The following is a 27,897-nucleotide window of genomic DNA, read 5'->3' as shown; positions in this document are numbered from 1 at the left end:
CTGTTAGAAAAATTGTTCACTTGAGCAGCTAAATATAAAAAAATTAGATGTGTACAACATAATTTGAATTTGTATATGCCTAAACCAGAGACAAATCGTTGAAAAACTTTTTTAATCCCAGAACCGGAAAAAAATCTTTGAATGCAAAAACCCAATGAACACAAAGTTGGCTCTTTTGAATTTTTGAGCTAACTCTGTTGCTGCGGATGCAGTAGTCTCTTCTCCCAAGAAACGATAATCATCAGATGATAGCACTAAACTTCTATGATATCAACAATATTATAACATTGTCGTGTTGTAATCAAAACATTAAAGTCATATATTTGAAATGTAAATGCCTGAAAGCACCGCACTTACGTAGCATCGTAGTAAGCTTGATATGATTATATAGCACTGACATTAAACTTCTCTGCATTAACAATCAAATGTAGAATTTAAAGGAGAACATTCTGATTGGTTTGAAATATAACAGTGGAATAATGGGTTGGTAAAGTTAACAATGCTCTTAGCAACGCGGTATATTGATATTAATAATCTAGTGCCTCTATAAAACAAATCTATTGTTTTAAACTTATAAAGAAGAAATTCGAGCTCCGGATAAAAATTTTGTTTACAATGCAAGAAACCTTTACACGTCTAATAGCATTAACGAAGCTATTTTCGGCCTTGTTATTTTGACATTTGTGCGTTGTCAACTGAGGTCTCTTTGTACGCGGGGGAATAGTACCGCGTAAAAAATGCGTAACTTCGGATATCCGCTTAAAAAACCGCAAATTTATGTCAAATGTCTTTGAAATGCATGAAACGTTTAGGACTGATGTAATCTAAAAAAAATTATTTGAAAAAAATCCACTTAAGTTCCTATAAAAATTTTGATGCTAAATGTCTGAGAAATGCATGAAACGTTGAGATATGGTGTAATCTCAAATATTTTTTTTTGGAAAAACAAACTACTTTGGGACTGAGAGAATTTGAGACCGCGTAACATCGGAAATTTGCATAGAAATAAAAACGCAAAATTGAAGAATTGTTTTTTGATGCCAAATGTTCTAGCAAAGCATGAGGAATCCAGATCTGGTTTAATCTAAAAAAAAACTGTTTTAATCCACCTAGTCGTGTAATGATGCCTTTCTCATATCAATCTTACTATCATATATAATACTGTGGTATTCTTAAAGAAATAATATTCTTCGATTCTTGGAAAAATAACCGAAATCGGTTCATTTGACCGGCTACTGACAAAAACTATCAATTGTAGAAGATTTGAGGTCGATTTAGGAAAAATTTTTACGTTTTTTTGCCCTTTTCAGTGATGGTATATAATATTTAAACACACTTTACCCTATATTTCCAGATCCGAAAGTCGAATCCGGATGAAATTCAGTAATTCCGTATGGGACCACAAATCCTTTCATTTGAACCTAAGTTTGTAAAAAACGGTCGCGCCATCTATGAGAAAAGTTAGAGCACATAATTTTGGACATTTTACCCCATAACTCCGAAACCGAAAGTCAGATCCAAATGAAATTCAGGAATTAAGTATGGGACCTAGAAAGCTTTCATTTGAATCTAACTCTGTGAAATCGGTTTAACCATCGCCGAAAAAAGTTTTCACAATTTTTTTCACATTTTACCCCATAATTCCGGAACCGGAAGTCGGATCTAAATAATATTCAGGAATTTTGTATGGGACTACAGGACCTTTGAATCTAAGTTTGTGAAAATCGGCCCAGTCATCTCCGAGAAAAGTTAGTGCAAATAAACTTTACATACACACATACGCACATACACACACACACATACACACATATACACACAGACATTTTGCGTACTCGTCGACACTCGGTCCTTTCTCATATGAGGAAGGCAAAAATCAGCTTAGGAACTTTTTTATGCGATTTTTTACGCGGAATTCCCAAGTTTCGCAGTTTTTTTACTCGAATGTCCGAAGTTACGAGGTTTTCTTGTTTTTTACTAATGATAAAAAATTGTCTGAGTAATGTCTGAGACATAACTGGATGGCCTAGGTATGAATAAAACTTCTCGCTTCTGAATAAACAACACAAAAAAGCATATAAAATTCGTCATCTGCAGATGTACATACGGTACGAAATACAATAATTTCAATGAAAGAAAAAATGAGAAAGTTCTTTAATAATCAAATTACTGATATTTAAAGTCAACTGCGCATGCTAGTGTCAATTTTTACAATTTATTCCAACCTAGTTGTTAACCCGGAAATGCAATGTCGCTCACTGCATCAAAACCGTCATCCGAGTACGAGAAAGACATGCAAGCGTCACGTGTTTTTCTCTTTGATATTCGTTGATACTAAACATTTAGGAAAACATTAATTTTGAGTTATTTATGATTATTTCAAATTACTGAAAATTTTATCATGAATTACTGATCATATTATCGATAGCAGGAAGAAAAAAATATGAATTGGGTTAGGTACAACAAAAAATATTCGCGACAAAGTTCTACCCATTCTTGTACAGGGTGTATTTTGAAAAGGTGTCCTACAGTAAAGCCAGTCCTGTTCACAACAAAAAAGCCGAGAAAAATAGACGAAAATTTTCTAATTGGAACCGATCAAACTATAAACTTTTACTAAAATGAAAATTTTTACTTACGATTTGCATATTTAAACAGTTAAGTAATTCTAAAAGTTCTTTCGTAAACATTTATAGTTCTTAAATGGGCTGATTTGTAATATTTTCACGGTCGTTGTTTACCTTTCGGTGCATTTTGCTCCAATGCAAACGACCAGCAGGCTCGATTACGGAATCGTTCTTGTTTGCAGCGAAACTCGCAGTATGAACGTCCCGCAGCAGAACTGCTTCCTTTGCGAATTGATTCAATACTGAACCATTTTTGCCTTTCTCATATAGAAAGGCTATATAATCACTGTGAAAACCAACTTTAGAACTTTGTCATATACCATTCGATTCAGCTCGACGAACTGAGCAAATGTCTATGTGTGTATGTGTGTGTATGTATGTATGTATGTGTGCATGTGACAAATAATGTCACTCGATTTTCGCAGAGATGGCTGAACCGATTTTCACAAAGTCAGCTTCAAATGAAATGTCTTAAAGTCCCATTTTTTTCCGATCCGACTTACGGTTTCGGAGTTACAAGATAATATGTGCAAATCTATGAGAAAGTGCGCATTCAATTTTCTCGGAAGTTTCCTGACCGATTTTTACAAACTTAGATGCAAAAGGTCTTGAAATTCTTCAAAAAGTCCCCGAACAGTTGATCCAGATTCGACGTCCGGTTCCAGTATTACAGTACGATTAGTGAAAATTTTCAGTTCCATGAGTATATTTCCACAAGCGATGGCGAAACGAGGCGCACATTTTTATAAAATTTACTGGTAAATTCATCTAGTTCGTAGACCTTGTTAGTTGGTAGATATATAAATCTGCTTTTGGACCACTAGTGTCCGGCTTCCGCTTCCGAGCTCACCGGTAATAGTGAAGAAAAGATCCAAAAACGGAACTCACTTCGATTTCTCAGCAACGGTTAAACCGGTTTTCACAAGTCATGATTCAATTAAAGCTCTCAGTGTCTTAAAAGATATTCTCACTTTAGATTTTCATATTTCAACACACAAGTAGTTCTCTGACTACTGTGGGCAAAAAATAGTAGGACTTTGTTCATAATTTCAAAATTGTTTATTTATTCTTCCAAATCTGTTTCGCCCCCTCAAAATAATCCCACGGCCCCAATAAACTTGTGCCAACAATCCTCGAAACAGTTGTTAAAGTCGGTTTCCGAAATAGCCTTTAATGCGCGCGATGCGATTCACGTTTGATGTCTTCAATTGACTCAAAACGGTTTCCCCGGAGCGGTTGTTTGAGCCAGAAGTCACACGCTGAAGCTAAATCAGACGAATTCGGTGTTTGGGGAACGATATTGGTTGAACTTTTGATGAAAAAAATGCGTAGAATCAATGCAAAAAATTGATACTTTTTGCAACATTTGTTGAATAATTTCACACGTTATAAAAATCGCCGATTGCACTTTTAATACTTCTGGAAGACAGACGTATACTGAACACTAATGAATATTTTGAAGTGACACTTGGCACAGATGTCACTGACAGTCATACCAACCTAGAAAAAAAATATTTCGACGAATAAGGTTTCCCCGCGCGAAATATAATTCAAAAGTCATAAATGTTAGCATTTATAGCTTGGGCTGTTTGGTAGGATTTTAGCGGTCGTTGTTTTCTTTTCGGTGTGTTTTGCTTCAATGCAAAGGACCAGCACCTGAATGCTGATGTCCTTGTTTGAAACGAAACTCACACTGCGAACGGTGCATAGAACAAATCCGTCTCTCATCTCTGGAACTGAATTCTTAACTTGCAATTATATTCAGTAACTGAATTATTGATACTGGATACTGAGCTCTGCGTGTAGTTCCAAATGCAGCTTTAACAGTAATGATTCGAATAGTAGCTTACATAGTAGGTCTCGATATACTGAATTTCATGGAATTTTTATTTTAAATAGATAAAACAAATACAGCCACATGCTAAGATAGAATCAAGGAAACCCATTTTCAATTTAAATTCTTTGATAGACTTAAAATATCTAACCAAACTGAACAGAACAAGAGCATATTTTCTTGAAATTTAACCATTCTGCAACATTTCTGGTTTCACGGGAGCATAAAATAAAAGATTGCATAATTCATCCACTACGGAGATTTGCCATCGCGTGTTTTTAAATGGCAAATGGCAATGAAAAACCCGAAGAATTTGGAACTTGTTGCCACCTGCAGTAAGACGCTCTCCCTCGGAAACAATTTTTAAAGTTGGCTGCATCGATTTTTTCAATCGTAACTAGTACCTAGTAGTATTTTAATTGTTAAAATAAGAAATTAAAATTAGATATAAGAATGAATATGCGAACGGTGAAATCGGATGTAGTAATAATTAAAAGATGTCTTATCTTACACTACTGGACAATAAACAAACAAACAAACAAACAAACAAACAAGAACAAAGTCCCGTCTCGGTTTCCCAAGAACGGCAACGATGCCTCAAAAGGCTAAATTCCGTTGGTAACCAAGCAGCGGACAATTGTTCCACTAAATCATCGCCGACTGGGTTTGAACAAGTTTTTCTTTTTGTTCGTTCGTTACTGCAGCTCCCGTTCGACTTCTTGGATTAAATCTCGTTAATAATTATAATACAAAAGTAAAAAAACTCCACTTTCTTCTGCTTCTCCGTGGTTCAGTTTTAGTCGGACGCCCTGAGGCATGATCATCGCTTATGTTCTCGGTAGTTTTCCATCGTGCTCTGCCATCCGGTCGTTGCTCTTCGGCCGTATGCGTGAGCGGTGGATTTTTAGCTAAAACTTGGCAACAGATCGTTGAGTTCCTGGAACAGATCGGCTTTTGGTTAAGATTTATCGAGAACGATTCTCCGGTGGAGTGTATGAACGACAAGAGAAGTCCTTCAGTAAGAGCATATCTACAAGAGCTTGCATTCAAACATTTTATATCACATTCACATCATAGTAACACCGCGATGTAACTAATAAATCAATGAATTAAAAACAAAACGATAGACCAATAAACCAATAAAAAAACGAACCAATGAATCAATAAACCATTCAACCAAAATAAATCAATAAATTAGAATGCTAAACATTAAACGCAGTTTTGACCGAACAAGTTTGTATTTCTTTAGTTTCTAAGTTTTGGACTGAACTTCTCTAAATCTGGAGTATTTTCGAAATTTTATTGACAATAAATGGTAACAAATTCTATATTCAAAGCATTGTCCATCGCAAGCTACTATTGTTTTCTTATGTTTTTGGTAATTTACGGATAGCCTGTCCGAAAAATTCGTCCGGTTTGGCCACAATCCACGAATCGATCCTTATTTTTTACTTCATCATAATTGGAGCAGTACCGGTCAGTCAGGTCACGCTGCATCGACCCGAACAAACAGTAATCGGAAGGAGCGATGTCTGGGCTATACAGTGAGTGGGATAGGATTTCCCATTTAAGCGATTCTAAGTATGTTTTACCGTCTGGGCAACATGTGAGCAAGCATTATCTTATTGCAAAAAAATCTTTGTCGTGTTTATCGGTGTATTGTGGCCGTATTTCTTGCAATGCTCGGTTCAAACACATCAATTAGCGTCGGTAAATCTCTCCCGTGATCCTTTCGCTTAGTTGCAGTCGATCATAATACATCACACCCAACTAGTCTCACAATATACAGAGGACAACTCACGAGCAATGACTATTTTTGAATGGCCGTTGATGATGAGGCATGACCGGGTTTATGGATTATCTTAATGAACCTAATCTTCATCATCAGTTACAATTCGATACAAAAAACCTCTATTGTTGTGCCCTCGCTGCAGTGGTTTGCACGCCAAGAAACGACATTAGACGTGCCTTACTCAAGTAGCACACGTTATTACACTTCAATGACAGTAACTTATATGACACAAATTCATGGAACAAGTTGAAGACTTTGAAACGTGCATTATAACTGCTATGTAACCAGAAAAGTGTAAGAGGCGGAGCTTGTGCGACTTACCAAGGGTTGCCAAACAACTTCTCAGTAAAGAATATTTGATTTGATTCAGCGCGCACATCAGTTACAATGAAACAAGTTTGTGTCAAGTTACAATTTGTTGATGTTTTCCCATTCAACATTTACGACCAAAAATTGGCATCCGATAATATAAGCTAAAATAAATAATTCAATTTTTTTTTAAACTCACTATATCTACTAAAAATCTAAGTGCTATTCGATATTTATGGTGAAGTTGATCATTATACTTATTGAAAACGTGCGCGCCTTCGATATTTCGGGTTTCAGAACAGCGACTTACAAAATAATATTCATATTTTTATTCCCGTCATATGAAATTTACAGCTAAAAACTCGAAATGTGTTCAGTTAGAATTTTTTTGTAATTAATATTAGTTTTTCATATACTAAAGTTAAAACAGTGGACCTATCGCAATAATTAAAAAATGCACTTTTTTCAAATTTAATGAATATTTCATTCCCTGGTCATAATGTAGCCATTGGCATAAGTTTTTCCATGCATAGACTGCCGTGACAAAGTGTAGCAATATTCTCTCTGGTGGTGAGAATGTATCTCCCAAAACCGAAACAAGTTTGCTTCGCACATGTACCGACAAAAAATTTGCGTATAAGCGCAGATTTAACTTTAGACAATTTTTTAAACTGAAAGAATTTTCTACTTATTCTACTTATTGATTTAATATTATTGTCCGGGATAATATACGGAAGCTTTCAAGCGACACTGTCATTGTATTTCTTTGTTGCATCACAACGAATACGATAACCGATATGAAATCATTACTTAACTTTGTCGTATAGTGTGTCACTTTTTCATTATCACATTTTGTTATGGTTACAAGTTGGTTACTAAAAACAGTCAATGCGAGCACGTCGTAAGAGTTAAGGTAAAGCCAGAGAGAAAGCGGCACGCGACGCGAGGCGAAGCGATGCGAAACTTGACAGATCGCACGGAGTCGCGCGGCAGAGCTCCGTCCTCTCAAGTTCTGCAGAGAAATTACATGTATGTCAGAGTGAAAACGATGCGTTGCGAAGCGACTACTGACCGACTGATCGCACTCACTCTGACATACATGTCATTTTTCTGCTGAACTTGAGTGAACGAAGCTCTGCCGCGCGACTCCGTGCGATCTGTCAAGTTTCGCCTCGCGTCGCGTGTCGCTATCTCTCTGGCTTAGATTACCGAAAAGTTACGTTGGAACTTATTGTAACTTAGTATGATGAGATGTCAATTCGTAACATTATTTTGACTCCATTGTAACTATCATAATACGACTTGTTTCGTCGTGTTTGTCATGCGACCATTATGCAGCATTTGTTTTATTTTTATTTTTTATGAACAAGTTACATGTGCTACTTGGGTAGCTTCAATTCATATGGCACCCGATTGCCTGCCTTTCGAATCATTGGTATTTTAGATGTCAAAAAATAATGTTTTATAGTAGTGTCGTTCTGGATTCTCAAGTAGGATTTGGAAATTGATGTTTCAGCGCATTCCAAATACCAAGAAGGTGATTTAGGTTTGACCCAAATATTGGTTAATATTATATCATTCAACGTTTTGAGTAAATTAATCAAAATAATCTGCATCTCCAAGTTCCTACTAGCCTACTAGCTTGTGAAACTGGAACTAAAACAATTTACAACAAGCGCAACACTATATTATATTAGGGTCTAACACTTTTGAAAAATCACTTATTTTTTCTTTGTATTTTCATATAGTAAAACATTTCAAGAATGTTTTGTATAAATTTCAAGCCTGTCGGAACAAAACTCTGGAAGTTTTGTTACTTTGGGTGGGTTTACAGCTACAAAATGGCGATCTTTTCATGAAAAATTCGAAAATTTAAAAAAATCAACTAAAAAGGTAGAGGTTTAGAAAAACATCTGCTACAACAATGTTACTTGAATGTTTTAACTCCTGATAATTCGACGCTGATATACAGTAAACAGCGCAAGTCATGTTTGTTTTTAAACGCGTCTTCGAAAACATTTTTTCACTGAATTATTTCTTAGTATTTTTTCCACGAAAAAATTGCCAAATGATAACGATTTATTAATTTCAATTGGTTTGACCTAAAGTCGTCATCTAACTAAGTTCAGGTTTTGCAGTAACTGAGTGGAAACATGTATTGGACAAGCCAAATGAATGAAAAACTTAACAGAAAAGATGATGTTTTAGTGAAAGAGTACGCTCAGAGACAGGACTCGAACCTGCGTTCTTATGCATTCCGTGCATTTGTGTTTTTGACCACTGTTTCCGGGACTTCCGGAACCGTGAACTGGGAGCCGGGATAGCTGAAATCTGTTCGGTTGACCAGCAATTAACACAACCAGTGTTGCATCCAGTATCCGTAAACAAAGAATATTCATTGACGGACACAAGCGTTCCAAAAATAATCGTTTCTCTCGCATGCTCTCTCACTGAACAGCTACACATACCGTCATTATTAATGTATGCGTTTCACTGAGAAATATATTCCGTCAGTTCAGTCTGATGCTCACTTGGAGACGAATCAATATGATGGAAGTCTCAGAGTGACGGTCAATGTCTAAAATTTCCGTCGTGATCGTCAATTGCAAGGAAAATTCGTTAAAAACAACGTTCTCGATTTAATTTGGTTCATAGAAGGAAAATAAATAATGCATTCGTAATCCAATGAATCAATCTTTATATGAAAATTGAAGCAAACCGATTTCCATACCAACGATCATAATAACAAATTCTTAGATTTTTAACATTGCCGAAGATTTACTAACAAACTGGAATCAACACCAGACTTGCATCATCTTGTACGATAGGTGATGTCAGAAAATGATTATGAACATCAAAGTAGGCTTTATTACAACGATTAATAACTGGCTGTTTTATAGCTTTTTGGGTCCCACCTCTCTTTACGAGATCGTGTTGCGATGACATTTTTAGTCGTAGTAGGCAGTTCTAGCTAAAAATAAATCAAAAGAAAACACTTTTGTCTCGATAGAAATCGAATAGTGCATTATTGATGAATTTATTTCAATGCAAATTAGGTGATGTAACATAAATACATATTTAAGAATCCGAAACTTTCAGTTTAATAATTTTTCTCTGCATAGTTTTAAGGAAAAGAAAAGGAAGAACGCTTCATATGTATATACAGTAACTGTACGTGTTCAGTTGCATTCAAATTCCTTCGTTTATTTCATGTCTTCAAAGTTCAACTAGAGTGGAAAATGTACATCTGGATACTACATGAAATGAAATTCATATTGCAGTGCGTTATGTAATAATTGTTGTGGATATGTTGTAGTAGAAAATCTCTGATTGTTGAAACTTTTCCAATCCTACAGTGGGAAGAGTATTTTTAAACAACTGTTGATTTAGTTTAGCGAGAAAAAGGTCCTCCAAAACTTCTTAAAATCTGATGATATCAAATCTAAATCGAACTTGAATGCACGTTACACTGATATTTGACTTGCTGGAGTAGTTAATACCACCATTGCTACGGCAAAAAGTCTTCACGAGCAATCCAATGATTCTAAACATTCCATTTTCAATTTATGTTTCAAAAAACTGTACAGAACTTTAAACTGGTCATATAAATACAAACAGAGAATAACCGATCTCTTCTCTCATTCGAATCATTTTACTCTCAACGTCACTGATGTGCCTGTTCGCCGTACGCTACTCATTGCATCAATTCGATCATCTTTGAATGACGATCATTTTGGTTCGTGACAGAACTATCTCGTAGCTTTGACGTGCGAATGATGATCACGACTCAGTTCAACTCTGAACACAACCTATAAATTAAGACAATTTAAGCCAAATTTAGAAGATTTTTTTTGCATTATTGCTCTAAATGACAGGATGCAGCTTCATATACATACATATGACCCTGTAATTCCGGAACCAGAAGTTGGATCCGGAAAAAACTCTACACTTACTTATGGGAACATAATACCTTACATTTAAAGCTAAGTTCATGAAAATCAGCGCTGCTATTTCTGAAAAATTGGAGTGATTTCCTGTTTGGAATACACGATAATTTTTTCGATATTTCCGAAGATCCGGTATACTCAAAATCAATGTATTTGGTTATCAACTAATCAAACCTGTTCAATTGAAAAATTATGCGCCTCATTGAATGTATACTACTTGATTTTTCAGTGTCATGTACGGAAACACGCTCTTGAAAATGAGATTCATATACTTGAATGAAGTTTGATAGGGTTATAAGACCTTTCATTTGACCCTAAGTTTGTGAAAATTGGATGAGAAGTCTTTGAGAACATCTAGTGCACTTTTTTCATTTATTTTGTACAGTGAAATGCCGTTACTCTCGAACCGGAAACTCGTTCCGGGTAAAATTCAACAGCAGGCTATGCGACCGAGAATCTTTTCAATATAACGACTGGTTTTGGATTGTTGTATTGTATTGAACGGCTTTTCTCAGTCTGAAGGGTGAGGCAGGCGAGCCTTTTTCAAGGAAAAATTAGTCTTGTCGTCTTTGTCGATCTTGTTTATTGCAAACGGTATGACGTTTGTTGTAGTCTATTTTTTCAAAATAATAGAACGGATTCTGTATCAACGGCATTAAATTTTCTTTAATTGTACTTATGATGGTCACAACACTTTTATCTCCTTCCACTACTAACTAGTATACTGGTATCAAATACCAGTTAGCACTGTGCGCAGATAAAAGTGTTGTGACCATCATAAATACAGAAAATTCAAAACATATGTCTTCGAAGAAATTCCAAACCCGGTGGACCGTTTCATCCAACCACAGACCTAGTAGTTTGTATGCATGATGAATGTAGGTTCTATTTTAGATTCAATGGTTGAATACTTGGTAGTTTTTCGTCACTTTCTTGAGTATTTTACTTCGACACTTTAAATGACAGCATGAAATGTTTAATTCTTTTCACTCTATAATTCCGGCACCGAAAATCGGATTCAGGAGTTCCATATGAGATCACAATACCTTTCATTTAAACCTAAGCTGGTGAAAATCAGTCTAGCCATCTACGAGAAAGAGATGAGATTCGAGGAACTGAGTCAAAGTACGCACAAGTCTGGCCTCGGTTCAAAAGTTGACGTTGATTGTAACGGGTGTTTTTTAAGAGGATTGATTTTTCAATAGGGATTACTCTATTGTTGTTGTATTGTATTGTCTGTCTCCGCGTTCGTGTTATTTGACGCCATTCGATTATTTTTTTGTGGAGGTGTCGTTGCTGAAATACGCCCTTAAATGTTTGAAAAAATGGTCGAAAATTGGACCCTCAGAATGACCATTGTGAAAAATAGTCGTGTCGGCCATTTGCCCGAAATCATAATGCGAAGAAATTATCTACCAAATAAAAAACTACAAGGATCAGCCCCTGGGGTTGTTCTAGCCATTGATGTGGAACAAGGCTATCTAATGATCGATATTTTCAATTAATCGTCACACTTTTGAATCCGCAAATGCACGAGAGTCTGCTTAGATTGATCTTTATTAGGAACCAACACCGAACACGCGAACCCAGAATATAGACTCTAATAGTCGTGATTTGTAACATATTTGTTTTGTAGCCGACGAAATTACATCAATAGCCCAAATGTATGTAATTATATGTTGGTACATGCTTGCGATACGGATATCGATATTTAAGCTTCTCTTCGCCAAGCTTGTGTTCAAGTTTTGTATGCGAGCAGTTATTTTTAATGTGGAACACATTTTTGTTTTCTATATAGTGGCGCAAACTAGAAACTCAAGAAATATACACGTAGAAATGTGGTCAGGTTTTGAACAATTACAGCTCAGTCAATTTTGTATCAATTATTAATATCATGTCACCATTTGATTGGAAATATTTCTACGTATTGATTTGAATGTTCATTACCATGTATTTTTAATTGTATATCATTAAAATGTTGATTATTAGCTAGCAGTGTCCTATTTTGTCTGCAAAAAATCTCCGGCATACCGGATTTCCCTGCCATAGTCGACGGTTTTGAAGGAGTAAGCGATATATCAAAGGGAAAGCATCGCTCTGATTGGTCAATCGATGCAAAAGCGAAGCTGTTGGAAGCATGCGAAGCTATAAATATAAGCAAAATTATAGCTAACGTTTCAGTCCTACACGTAGCTTGCTAGAGGTAGGTTGTTGCTAAACAACAAGCCAAAAAGCGCCATAAAACGATTTGAAGCTTTAATTGCTATGCTCTGATCTTGTGTCAGGAAAGATTGGATGAAATCCCATGTTATGTCGTTTCGCCTGAGAAATTGACAACTACCCCAGGGTAAATTTTGAGTGCATAAGATTAATTTCTTATTTATATAAGATGAACTCGATTGATAATGAGAAAAAGTTTATCGCTTCAACCGAAATCACAGAATGGTAGTAATGGTAAAGAAACGCTATAAAAATAACTACTTGCATACAAATCTTGAACACAAGCTTGGCGAAAAGAAGCTTAAATATCGATATCTGTATCGCATGCTTGTATAAACATATAATTGCATACATTTGGGCTATTGATGTAATTTCGTTGGGGGCTGTCCATACAAGACGTCACGCCGCAAGGGTGAGGGTAGTGTTTCAGAAAACGTGACCTTTTGTGACAGGGGGAAGGGGTTTTCTGAAAAAAATCTCCACAATAAACGTTTGCATTCTATAGAAAAAAGTGTATTTGTTGATGTAAAAGCTTCTTCTTGTAATTTCCGGAATAAATGATGCAGGAAATCATTTCTGTTGTGATCAGAAAAAGTTTGAGTGCACCAATCCCTTGGAATTATGGATTTTGTAACTTTCGGAAATCTAATGATAGGTAGTAAGCAGTTGTGGATTATGAACCACACAAAGAATGAAAGAATTTCATAAAGTTTGTTTGGTCGGTCGCATCGAAATTTCATGCTTCTTGGTGTATTTAAAATTCATTCAGGCGAAGTAATATTAATAAAACCAGCAAATAACATTAACATATATGCTGTGATTATCAATAATTATAATGATAAGAAAAACATGTTCAATCATAAAGATCATGTCATGTCTTATCTTGATCATATATGGTTTTCCTCCACCAAGATCAAAGATGATCGAATCATCATCAATGATTGAACTTACATGAATCAAAAATCATTTTAGCTCAAAATCACTACCGATTTTGTGTGACGGAAGAACAGTACCGATTTTGATCGATGTGATTTAAAGATCACTGGTCAACTGATCTTCAAAAGATCAGATCAAAAGTGATCTTTATCGGGAAAGATCACAAGCAATTCGTGACATGTGACATAGGGGAGATGGGGGGTCTTTGCTGCTGTGACAATTGCCAAAAATTGCCAAAAAAAGCGTGACGGCTTTTATGGACAGCCCCTTGGCTAAAAAACAAATACAAATCATGACAAATATAGTCTATATTCTGGGTTCGCGTGTTCTGTGTTGGTTCATAATAAAGACTAAGCAGACTCTCGTGCATTTGCGGATTCAAAAGTGTGACGATTGATTAAAAATGTCGATCATTAATGGAATTTCATCCGATCTTGCATGACACAAGATCAGAGCATACCAGTTAAAGCTTTAAATCGTTTTATGGCACTTTTTGTCTTGCAACAACCTACCTCTAGCATGCTACGCGTAGGATTGAAACGTGAGCTATAATTTTGCTTATATTTATAGCTTCACGTGCTTCCAACAGTTTCGCTTTTGCATCGATTGACCAATCAGAGCGAAGCTTTGATATATCGCTTTCTTCTTCAAAACCGTCGACTATTGCAGGGAAATCCGGTATGCCGGAGATTTTTTTGCAGACAAAATAGGACACTGCTAGCTATTTATCAACATTTCAATGATATACAATTAAAAATACATGGCTATGTACATTCAAATCAATACGTAGAAATATTTCCAACCAAATGGTGACATAATATTAATTATTGATACAAAATTGACTGAGCTGTAATTGTTCAAAACCTGACACACTTTTCTACGTGCATTTTTCTTGAGTTTCTATACGGAGAACCCGCAGATCACAAAATTACAATATGGCAATTGTTGTTTCACGCCCTGGTTGTTTCAACTAAAATGTTGTTGATTTAACTAACATATCTGTTGATTTTGACATAACCATTCAGGTAACCGGAATTGTTGTATTCAAATGCTGTCACTTGGCGGAGAATGAAGACAGCAAAGCCGAACAAAAAACCCCTCCATTTCACCAGAAGCGTTTCATATTGAAAAATTTCAATGATAAATGAACGTCATTTATGTTAGTTACGTAGTGGTCGTTTTATGTAAGTGAAAGTATGTAGAAAAATATAACAGTTAATTGTAAAACAAGTTTTCCATGTGTTAAATAGATATTCCTACAGTATAAATGTTTTAATTTCATCTGAGAGTAATGTATTCTAGGACAGTTCATGTCAATGTTATTAAAACCGCTTAACGCTTAAAAATTTGCTGCTAAAGTGAAATGGTACTATTTGTATTTTCTTGAAAATGTATCTGTAGCATTAGGTTTACCAGCGAGCCATTCTGCAAGTGAAGGAAAAATTTCCTAATTCCCTGTAAACATTTTTCTGGTGAGAATTTGAGAATTGTAATCTTTTGGCTCATTTCCATATCCTTTGTGAGTTTAGTGATAAAGATATAAGCAGTTAATTAGGTAAAATTTCGTTGTTCAAGCAGTGAACGATTAGCTGCCCCCGAGGAGGCTAACAGTAAAAAATATTTATTGCAATTGGCGTTTTAAGTTCAAATAACTGAATAATTGGTTGAAACATCTTAGACATTTTTTTTGCTTTCATGCATACAAGTAACTTTGCTAGGATTGTGTCTTTGCTCAATTGCACGAGTGACATCTCATTGAAACGTTTCATTGTTCGCTCAGGGTGTTTGGCATTGCTCAACTGAAACGTTTCATTACTTGTTGGGTGTCGTTGCTAAGCTGCCAGCACGATAAATCAAAAATGACAGATTAGTTAAAACAACAGTCGATTAGTTGTACCAAATTTTAACCAATCAAAATCAGAAAAACAACTAATATTTTAGTTGTTTAGCGATCGCTGGCTTTCCCGTGTAGTTTGCATCCCTATATAGAAAACAAAAATGTGTTCCACATTAAAAAATATTGAGTAAAGTCGCGTTTTTGATCTTTGTTCACCACAGTGCAATGGTCCTCCAACATTGTGATGCCCTTTAGAAAAACCCCTTCCTAATCCACCTAGTGGTGTGATAATGCCTTTCTCTTCTTTCATAACAGTCTCATGAAAATATATTTCTTTTATTAATTTTTATTACTTTTATTATATTATATTTTTTTTGAGATAATACTAAATATCGACGTTTCATGCAATTTTAAGATTTTTGGCATCAAAAAAAATTTCGATTTCGGAAATTTCATGTACTCCCCCCTATGGTGCTTTTTCAAGATCGAAAATTTTCAAACCTTAACCGCCGGGCAGCACCCCTTACGCATGTCCGATTTAGCTCAAATTTTGCATGAGAACATTTTCCGAAGTGCTCAAACTTTTGAGCACAAGCGCTTTACGAAATTAGAGGTGATCCCAAAATATTGGCACCCTTATATATGTAAGAGCGGTAAAAATCAACGTGTTTTGTCGGTTACGTCACATATACCATCATATATCTGGAACCAAAAGTCACAACCATTAGATCTTCGAACTTGATCAATGGCCCGCCAATAGCTTTCAAACGAGCCCAAGTTTGTTAAAATCGGTTCAGCCATCTCTGAGAAAATATCTTCAAATATCTTCGAAAAGTGCACACACACACATACATACACGCACACGCGCACACACACACACACACACACACACACACACACACACACACACACACACACACACACACACACACACACACACACACACATACATACACGCACACACACACACGCGCGCACGCACGCACACACACACAGAGAGAGAGAGATTTTCCGATCTCGTCGAACTGAGTCGAATGGTATATAACACTATAAGTCTCCGAGGCTCCGTTCAAAAGTCTGTTTTTCCAGCAATTCTAATACCTTTCTATAGAAAAAGGCAAAAAAATTTATCAAGGGCTTCAAAACAGGCTCCCCTATCTGCAATGACCTTTTCAGGTTTGAAAATAGATACCGCAAATCATTCAATTTCACCGTTGCTTTTATGCATGGTTTTTATATAGCTTGATGAAAACTTGAACTCGTCTGACACGATCTACTGTTATTCAAACACTAGTGGATAGATTGTCATGAAATTTGATTTTGGACCATCTAGAGGCTTGTTCACAACAAAAATTTATCGGTTCAAAACTATTCACGTCTTTTCTGTGAGAGGCTCGGGACTTTTCATTCCATGTAGTACGTATTTCAAAAACTTATTCAACGCTCAAAACTCGATTAAAACTGCGTATTTGTGTGAAGTTTGTGAGTTTTCTACATGCACGAAGGTTTTTTTTTACGTAGAATACATACATGACACAAAAAAAGTGTAGCTTGCCATCTCTGACTACGGAAACTTTTGATTAATGACATTTAACACCGATCATAAATAGTGATGGACTTTGTAGTAAATAACTAAGCATATTTTATAATATTTCATTCTAATTATATTGTTATGCACAAAACTGTATTTATGATAGGATCAACGAAACCTTGTCCCTTGATTCCTGCCGTTTTGACCGTAGTAATATGGGTAACAAGAGAGCCCCCAGCCGCAGATGATAGACCACAGGCTGCCATAATTGTCAATGCAGCCCTCGTTCCCTCCCTGCACGACGACGACGACGACGACATGATCAAGCTACTTCGCTCTTCCTCCAGCAGCCACCGAGGATGGTGGCAATTTGCAACTGCCATATAGCGCCATCATAATTGGATGCGCTCTTGGCAGTTCTAATTGGATAGCGTTAGTGCTGACCCCATCAACCACCCCCATAACCCCCTTACTCGACCTGAGACCCTGCAAGGGAAGCGAAAAAAAACACGAAAGAGTGTAGCATGTGTTTTTCTGTCGCTTAAAACATACCGAAAAAAAACCTGCTGTTGGCAGCGCACCGACAACAGCGTGAACAACAGTGACAGTGTTGATTTTTTGTTGCTTCGTTCTAATGTAATGATTTTTTTTTTTTTATTCAATAATATAATATAATATTAAGGCACACTGCTTAAGCTAATGTAATGATCTTGCCTTTGGCAGTATGCCTTTTACGGTTGCGACATGATTTTCGCCAGCAAAAACAAACAACGGTCGTTGTGCCTTGGTCGAGCAGCAGCAGCAGCAGCACCATCAGCAGGTCGAATAGCGGTGACCAGCGAAACGCACATCATAATTATTCATTTCATTACCACCAGCATGCTGAAAATAGGCAAATCAGTCAATTAGTTTCTAGGGCCCCCGTTCGGATGTTGGGGTGAAACACGGAGAAGGTGTCGATAATTAAAGGGTCTGTAAATTGGAGTCGATCATACTAGTTTTTTTTTTGGTGCGAGGTGAGACGATCAACTGCTCTAATCGCCTGGCTCACATGCAGACTGCGCGCACTGGATGTGGGTACTGTCAGATAAGCACCGCCAGGCGGTTGGAATCGAAATGGAGATGATGGCTCGTAGCAGGTTCGTAGAATGCTGTGGAAAGTAGAGCACTTTTGATACAGAGTACGATTCGCAGCAACGAAAATTGAATAGGTACTATTTTCGACTTCAATACTTCCCTTGATTAATAGAAGTACCAGCAAAAAAGTAGTAACCCTTTTTGCGAAGCAACAATTCCGACCGTTAGCAGATCAGCGATGCGCACGAAAAATTCCACAGCCTTACTTCAACTCTCTGAACGCCAAAAGGCTAATTGGCACAATTAAATTTAAGTTGATTGACTGGTCCTGACCTCTCGGCTAACTTAATTGTCGTATTTGCTGTTCATAGTCACTACGGGATACCGAGTTCTATTGAAAACAACTCATCTGTCAGCAACTGGTTCATTCATAAACATCAGTGTTTCGTGACTTTTATTGTTGTTGTTGTTGTTGGATGCGTCATAGCACCGCGGTAGTCAGCAGGCCGTGGATGATAGTTTGAACAGTACGTCTGTCTGTTTTGACCGTGTCCTCACAATCTACTTTTTTGTTTGTTATTTAGTTTGTGACTTGGCGGATCCGATCCGCATTGAAGCTTTTTTCTTCAATGTAAATTACACTGTGCAGGTATTTTTCCCGGAAATGAACCCACAATAGCCAAGCCAATGTTAAGAATAAAGAATGTGATTATAAAGGGTGATTTTTTAAGAGCTTGAGAACTTTTTTAAACAATAAAACGCATAAAATTTGCAAAATCTCATCGGTTCTTTATTTTAAACGTTAGATTGGTACATGACATTTACTTTTTGAAGATAATTTCATTTAAATGTTGACCGCGGCTGCGTCTTAGGTGGTCCATTCGGAAAATCCGCTTTTTTATCGACAAATTTTGTTCAGCGATGAGGCTCATTTCTGGTTGAATGGCTACGTAAATAAGCAAAATTGCCGCATTTGGAGTGAAGAGCAACCAGAAGCCGTTCAAGAACTGCCCATGCATCCCGACAAATGCACTGTTTGGTGTGGTTTGTACGCTGGTGGAATCATTGGACCGTATTTTTTCAAAGATGCTGTTGGACGCAACGTTACAGTGAATGGCGATCGCTATCGTTCGATGCTAACAAACTTTTTGTTGCCAAAAATGGAAGAACTGAACTTGGTTGACATGTGGTTTCAACAAGATGGCGCTACATGCCACACAGCTCGCGATTCTATGGCCATTTTGAGGGAAAACTTCGGAGAACAATTCATCTCAAGAAATGGACCGGTAAGTTGGCCACCAAGATCATGCGATTTGACGCCTTTAGACTATTTTTTGTGGGGCTACGTCAAGTCTAAAGTCTACAGAAATAAGCCAGTAACTATTCCAGCTTTGGAAGACAACATTTCCGAAGAAATTCGGGCTATTCCGGCCGAAATGCTCGAAAAAGTTGCCCAAAATTGGACTTTCCGAATGGACCACCTAAGACGCAGCCGCGGTCAACATTTAAATGAAATTATCTTCAAAAAGTAAATGTCATGTACCAATCTAACGTTTAAAATAAAGAACCGATGAGATTTTGCAAATTTTATGCGTTTTATTGTTTAAAAAAGTTCTCAAGCTCTTAAAAAATCACCCTTTATTATAATTCATGATGAATATCGAACAAGCTCAACAACAATGAAAAATAATGCTCTTTTTTGTATTGATTTCTGCTCGTTTCTGCCAAGTAATTCAAATTAAATTACTAGTGTACCACCGCAGTTCAGGTTGAACAGTGCACAGGTAACATTTTAAATTTTATTAAATACTTGTAGCTGTCTTCGGTCTTACATAATAAATCTAGCATTAAAACGTAAAATTTCACAACAGTTTACTGAAACCATTATGAGGGTTGTTACTTATGTATATAGCCTAAAAATGAAAACAGTATTATATTTGATCGGAAATGGTTTACTTTTTTTAAATATTCCCCTAGATTATCAATATACTTTTGCATATGTTTGAATCAATTTTCATAACATTTTTTTCACCTTCAAAACAATGAACGTTTCAACAGCTTTTTCAGGAGTATTGAATCGCTCTCCACGCTGTTTATTCTTCACGGTAGGGCACAGAGTCGTTAGGTGCCAAGTCAGAACTATATGGCGGGTGGCCCATCAACTAGACGTTTTGCGAGCTCAAATATTTGGTTGTTTGAGCCAATGTGTGAGAGCTTGCATTTTCGTGATGAAGAATGATTTTGCGCCTTGCGTTTGTTTTCCTTATTTCACGAAAAAACTTATGGCAAACAAATGGCGGTATACCAATCAGAATTGATAGTCTTACGATCATCTAAAGCAACGGAAGGGATATGTCCGTTTATACAGAAAAAAATAAGCCACCACTTCCTTTGAAGTGCTTCGAGCGCGAAAAACTTTTGTTGGATTTGGTTCTTCTTGGAACAACCATACAATCAACTGCTGTTTAGTTTCGGACTCATATGAGTAAATCCATGTTTCGTCACCTTCATAGATGAAAATATTTTGTGAATTTTAATCAATTTCCATGCACATATTTGGAATAAGCAATTGAATGGAAAGTTTGTTTACATAGTTATTTATCTTTTAATGCAACCGTTTTTTTTTCAATATACAGTCATATTCATTGAACAATCGATGCATTCCAATTTATTTTATATCGATCACGATTTTAAATCAGATTTTCGATTCAACTGATGTCTATTTCATAGTACTATTGATTCAAATGCAGTGTAAGTTTCATTATTTTTTTCTGTGTGTGTAGATGTTATACACAAAATTTAAAGCACCACGATAGAATTTTGCAGCATTTCTTTGCACCAATCGTCTTTATTTAGCGATTGTCAAATTGTGTGGGATCCAACGTGAACATTTTTCTCACGACTTAATGTTCAAGTAAAATAATATATATGCTTTACACACTAATGTCCTAGGCTGCCTCCCTTTCACGGTACATCACATGGCGATCTTCCATTATCACTGCATCGATGTGTTGTGGAAAACAACTGATTTTGGACGTCCTTCTTGAATTTATCGGCATGCGAACTACGACCACGATTGCATTCGTTATACCAGTTTTTTTATAGTCGCATAGGATAGTGATACACTGCCAAAAGTGAAACTTAGTCAGTCGGTGTTGAACAGTCGTTCGCACCGCACGTGTATAGCTCTTGGCTCCTGGAATTTTTTTCTGGCTACCTAGAGTTCCATTGATTCAAGGCTTCAGTCTTTTTCAAGGCGACCTGAATCACTAACAGTCCTTTAAAGACTAACAATTAGTCAGCATTTCTCAAGGCTATACAAAGAGTGATATTGGAGTGATTAAGAAATGAATCAGCCTTTTTTAAGGCTAGTTATTCAAAGAACTATTCTTCGAACTAATCAGTCTTTATTAGGACTACCACAAAATCAGTCTTTATCAAGACTTTTCCAAACTAGGAGTCTACTGGAAGACTAATTTAGCCTAATTAATTTAATTTAAAATTTCATTCATTTCAAAAATGCCTGCGTACAACCGGAAAGGCAACAAGCCTAAGGCTAAAAATAATTCAATACGAAATGAATCACAATCCGTTATTGAACATTTTTCTAATAACATTCACGATCTTATAGAATCTGAATGAAAAAATAAAAGACAACGGACGGATTTCCCTTCCGTTGATCCTATGCCGTCTAACAATATTTACGAGATTCTTCCTGAATCCGATTGTAGCGACATAGAAGAAAATTCTTCAAAAATTCCCAAAATGGACGCTTGTCGTTCTGGGAAAAAACAACAATCTATGCCACCAGTGACGGTGATGATTTCTGACTTCAAAGCATTCCGTACTGAGCTTTCTACTTTTCTCCCGGAAGTAAAAGTCTCATTTCAAATCGGACGAAGAGGAGAATGTCGAGTTTTGGTGGATGGTTTGGAAGATTACGAACGTCTTATCCGATATTTGTCCGAGAAACTTCATAAATTTTATTCATATGATATAAAATCAGACAGACCCTTCAAGGCTGTCTTGAAAGGCTTATCAAATGATCAAAGTACTGATGAAATTAAAAATGAACTAAAAAAATTGCTTATTTTTGCTCCTACCCTAGTAATGCTTATGAAAATAAGAGCGAATGGTACTTCTAAACCACGCTCCCATTAACTTTACCTAATACACTTCAATCGAAGTGACGTAAACAATTTGAAAACTTTAGAAAAAGTACGTTTCATTTCCCACATTAAAATTCATTGGGAACATTATAAACGGCATAATCGTATTGCAAACTTAACGCAATGTCGTCGTTGCCAAGGTTTCGGCCATGGAACCAAAAGTTTTCACATAGATATACGGTGTTTGAATTGTGGTAAATCGCATTCGAAAGACGTTTGTCCAATGAATGAAACCACTGATAAATTTTCATGTTCAAATTGCGATGGAAATCATAAAGCCAATTATTTGAAATGGCATGTCAGGGAAAAAAATTTAAACGCTCGTTCGCTTAGACAACAAGTCAAATCAACGACCTTAAATTTACAGAACATTCCTGAAAATCAAAAAAAACGTTACAAATGCCACGCCTAATTCTTCCAACGCATTTATTTTTTCGAGTTTAAAACAAAAAACAGAAACGCCTACCAATTCGTCTTCTAACTAAAACAATTTATTGAAAGGTAGATTGACCTCGTCATCATCTTCTTCTAATGTCAGTTATGCTAGTGTGATAGGTAGAAATCTACCACTTAATTCTTCTAATGTAAATAATCAAAACACAGGAACGCCTTGCAGTTCATCTTCTAACGAAAACAATTTATTAATAGGTAGATCGACCATATCATCTTCTTCTAATGGCAGTCTACCTACAAATATTCCTTCAATGTCATTCGCTTCTTTAAATAAATTTGATTAGGCGATATAACTGAAACTAAAATGATCTACCTACAAGATCAACTTTTTCAAATGATCGTCCGAATGAATTCGACTTCATCACTTTTTGAAGCATTTCAAATCGTATGGAAATTTGCAAATAATATTATAATGAATTTAAAATTTAACAGTGATGTTAAATAATTATTTGAATATTTTAAATCGGAATGCTCGATCTTTGAAATCGAGTGAAGATGAATTTTATAATTTTCTCAATGTTCTTTTCTTAAACCAAATGTGAAATTGAAAAGTAATCCACATTTTGTGGTTCATCGATTTGACAGGTTTACTGGAATGGGTGGTGGAGTTGCCATTTTTGTCCAACGGCAAATTAAACATCGAATTTTACCTTCTTTCAATACTAAAGTTATTGAAAGCTTGGGAATCGAAGTTGAAACCATTCATGAAATTTATTTCATCGTTGGAGCATATTTGCCATTCCAATGCACCGGCGAACAATTAAATTTCTATAAAGGCGATTTGCAAAAACTCATAAGATATCGACCGAAATTTTTCGTAACGGGGGACTTAAATGCTAAGCATGTCCAGTAGAATTGTAGGCAAAATAATAGTAATGGTAAAATACTTCATAATCAACTCTCAGCTGGTTACTTCACAGTTCTTCATCCCAGTAATCCGACTTGTTTCTCTTCCGTGAAAAACCCGTCTACAATTGATCTGGTTTCAACAGATCAAAGTCACATTTGTAGTGAACCGATTACACATGCTGACTTTGACTCAGATCATTTTCCTGTAACATTCAGACTTTTCAACGAAGCTTTAATTCATCCAATTAGTTCTATATCCAATTATCATAGAGCTAATTGGTTGGATTACAGATCTCACATTGAAAATCGTGTGGATCATGAAACTATTTTAGAAAATTCTGCGGACATCGACACAGCAATCGATAATTTGAATCATTATATTATTGAAGCTAGAAATCTTTCAGTTCCCACAGCTCAAACTAAATTAAATTCTCCTATCGTCGATGACAATCTTCAACTGCTCATTCTGTTGAAGAATGTTCGTCGACGACAATATCAACGTTCTCGTGATCCTGCTATGAAAAACATAGTCATGGATTTACAAAAAGACATTGAACATAGATTTACTCTTTTGCGAAATGAAAATTTCGCCAAAGAAGTTGAACAAATTAAACCATATTCTAAACCTTTCTGGAAACATTCTAAGGTTCTTAAGAAGCCTCAGAAACCAATTCCTGCTCTCAATGAAGGAAATCAAATACTTCTTACAAATGGCGAAAAAGCTCAAAAACTTGCTCAGCAGTTCGAGAGTGTCCACAATTTTAATTTGAACGTTGTGAGTCCTATTGAAAATGAAATCTCTCTGAAATATGAACATATATCAACCCAAGCGGTTTCCACAATATTTACTTTTTTTTTCATTCTCTTCCGTAACATCACCATCACCGTCTACGGTTCTACGCTCCAGTCGATGACCAGCATGCGGGCCACCCGCCGGGCCTTCGTAGCCTGGGGGTGTTTCCCGCGGACCCACACGAACCGAAAGGAATCGGCCATAGATAGCGCCATCTGGAAGACCCATGCAACATACAATGGATTCTAGAAAATCTAAGACGACATAATCTAATGATACTATTCTAGTTTTAAGTTAGTCGTTAATTAAGATTAGAAAATACCCTTGGCATCTTAGAGCTTAAGCAGTGTGCCTAAAAATATATTATATTGTTGAATAAAAAAAAAAAATATATATATCAACCCAAGTGTTATCACAAGATGACATTATTGAGACGAATTTTGATGAAATTAAGTCAATTATTAGGAAACTTAAAAACATGAAGGCTCCTGGTAATTATGGAATTTTTAATATTCTTCTTAAAAATCTTCCCGATGTTGCCTTGAGACATCTGGTTAAAAATTTCAACAAGGGTTTTTTACATTAGCTTACTTCCCAACAAGATGGAACAACGCTAAAGTAATTCCTATCCTCAAACCTGATAAAAATCCAGCAGAAACATCAAGTTATCGACCAATTAGCTTACTTTCTTCTATCAGTAAACTTTTCGAAAAAATTATCTTGTTGAGAATGATGACTCATATAAATGAGAATTCAATTTTTTACCAGAGCAGTTTGGATTTCGTCATGAACATTCAACTACTCATCAAATTGTCAGAGTAACGAACATGATAAAATCGAATAAATCTTCTGGGTTATCCACTGGAGTTGCTCTTCTAGACATAGAAAAAGCATTCGACAGTGTCTGGCACAAAGGTTTAATATCAAAAATGTCTGAATTCCAGTTTCCTATTTATTTAATCAAAATGATTCAAAAATATTTAACTGATCGTGCTCTTCGGGTTAGCTATCAGAATTGTAAATCTGAATTGCTACCCGTACGAGCCGGTGTTCCGCAGGGTTCGAGTGTAGCTCCAATCTTGTATAATATTTTCACTTCTGATCATCCAAATCTACCCGTTGGTTGTCAGAAATCGCTGACAGGTAGAAATCTAAGAGTGATCTGCAGTCGCCTACAAAAAAGTTTAAATATTTTCAGTGATTATCTGTCAAAATGGAAATTTAAACCAAATGTAGCAAAAACGCAATTAATTGTCTTTCCTCATAAGCCAAGAGCTTCTTTTCTTATACCAAACAATAATCACTTTCTCAAATTGAATGGCTTGGAATTGACATGGTCTGATCAAGCTAAATACTTAGGTTTAACGTATGACAAAAAAACTCACTTTCAAGGATCACATTGAAGGAATCCAGGCAAAGTGTAATAAATATATTAAATGTTTATATCCTCTTATAAACAGAAATTCTAAGCTCTGTCTAAAAAACAAATTGTTAATTTATAAACAAATTTTCAGACCAGCCATGCTTTATGCAGTATCAATTTGGTCAAGTTGTTGTTCAACCAGGAAGAAAAAACGCTTCAAATGATTCAGAATAAAATTCTGAAAATGATTTTGAAGCGTCTTCCCTGGTTTAGTACAAATGAGTTACACAGACTCACAAATATAGAACCATTAGATGTAATGTTGTATAAAATCTTAAAAATTTAAATAAGAACTAGTAGAGTTTTTAAGTCATGTTAGTTTTTGGCCGTACGAACCGACTTCGATTATACCGATTTCTCGACTTCCGGTGCCGGAAGTGCATATAATAGTGAACCCACTCCGTTTTCTTAAGGATGACCTCCGCGAGTAAAGCAATGTTTTATTCTGTATGTTATACTAGTTAATGCACAAACAATCTGTTGTTTTCTTTCAAAAATCGAAGAGAAAATTTTTGAATAGAATACCACAATATTATACATGAGAAAGGCATCATTATACCACTAGGTGGATTAAAACAGGTCTTTTTTCAGTTGATTCCATATAACTTTTTTATTAGTAAATTCCATATAGCTGTGTGTGTGGTTAGCCTATCCTGGCGGTGGTTTATAGAACAAAGATGTTTCCATGGTTTTTCAATAATTTTTGCGCTTCAAATGAATTATTACATACAAACCAATTCTCACACTTTCATTCTGCTACTAACGCAGACGACGATAGCACCCAGTCGACGCCGTTCTATTGAACAAATGTTACACCGGAAGGCATAATATTGGAACTTGTGGGTACTTAGTTATTTTAACCTTTGACGACCAGTTCGTAAATGGAGGTTTGGATGTACTGAAATTAAATAGCGATTACAGGTATTACTCTTTAAATCCAATGTTCTTCAGTGAAAATCTAGTTCAAGTTTTACGCAAGACAAATTCATTCAGTCGAATTTGTCAGTTAGTTTGAACAGAAACGACCGTATCCATCGTAAAGTCATAATATTATTTACAACAAATTATTCATCAGTCGATGCTGCAGTACTGACTGACGGCGCTGAAAACGCGACTCGAAAAATAAATGTATTTCACATTGAACATTTTTTTCATTGTCTCGCTCCCAGGTGGCTTCCAGAGCAGTATTGACTTTTGTCGAACGGAACCTTTCCTGAATACGAAATTAAGGTATCTCTTACCAATCAAGGCTCAAACCATGGTCCCCGTGATGGCGCTTGTCCGTAACGGAGCATGTCGGTCGGTTTCGGTAGGACACTCCTCGGCAGTGAGCTTGTTTGCCATGGAATTATGCTTGCCTACCCAGTCTGGTGTAGATGCCGTGTAGACATGGCACCTGACATCACTGGCGATCACTTTCACTGTGTTAAGGGATATTATGCATGACGAGTCTTCTTATTAGGATGATTCTTGTTTTTGATAATTAAGGCTTGATGTGAATTTCATAAAATTTTCTTCTAATGCGAGCGCAAACGAGTGAGCTGTGCCCTGGTGGAAGTTTATCGTTTTATTTTTCGTCTGAACCTTCCCAATAAAATGATCAAAAATGCTAATTCTTTCATGGCTCAGTAGAGCTTGCGATAATATTATGAAGTCATTGAAAGTCTATAAAACCTATTTTGACAACTTACGTTGTGTGGCGTAAGTAGCGTAAGGCTTCATTCCAAGCATGGGTTGCATACTGATTTTACCATGAAAACCGATCACAGAATACAAATTAACGAAGGCAACAAGCGGCCAATAACAGATGTGCTGTTTTTGATTCTTGAATAATTATCCAGTAATTGATGGTGGTGGAAAATAAAACAGCTGGTTACTCGGATATGTTATTGTGCAATGTTTTTATAATTGAGTAATTCAATTGCCAAATTTGTAAGTATGCGTAACGAGTGTTCTCTGGTATGCGTGAATGCGATTTACAAATGATTTTTGTTGCTTTGAAAGGTGACGTTTAGGTGAAGGTTTCATGGTATGTGAGTAGAAGATGGGGAAGATAGGGTAAAATGCAACCCCCCCCCCCCCCCCTCCCCCGCTGCAAAACGC

At 36.2% G+C, this 27,897-nt stretch overlaps 1 protein-coding gene across 6 annotated transcripts in view; it reads left to right on the top strand.

Annotated features, from left to right (window-relative positions):
• LOC131432352 (bumetanide-sensitive sodium-(potassium)-chloride cotransporter) overlaps positions 1-27,897 on the top strand; it is a 251,080-nt gene that overhangs the window by 111,355 nt on the left and 111,828 nt on the right. The gene's annotated exons all lie outside the window — the stretch shown is intronic.

Source organism: Malaya genurostris, chromosome 2, assembly GCF_030247185.1.
Source record: "Malaya genurostris strain Urasoe2022 chromosome 2, Malgen_1.1, whole genome shotgun sequence".
NCBI lineage: Eukaryota > Metazoa > Arthropoda > Insecta > Diptera > Culicidae > Malaya > Malaya genurostris.
This window is presented reverse-complemented; position numbering and strand designations above follow the sequence as displayed.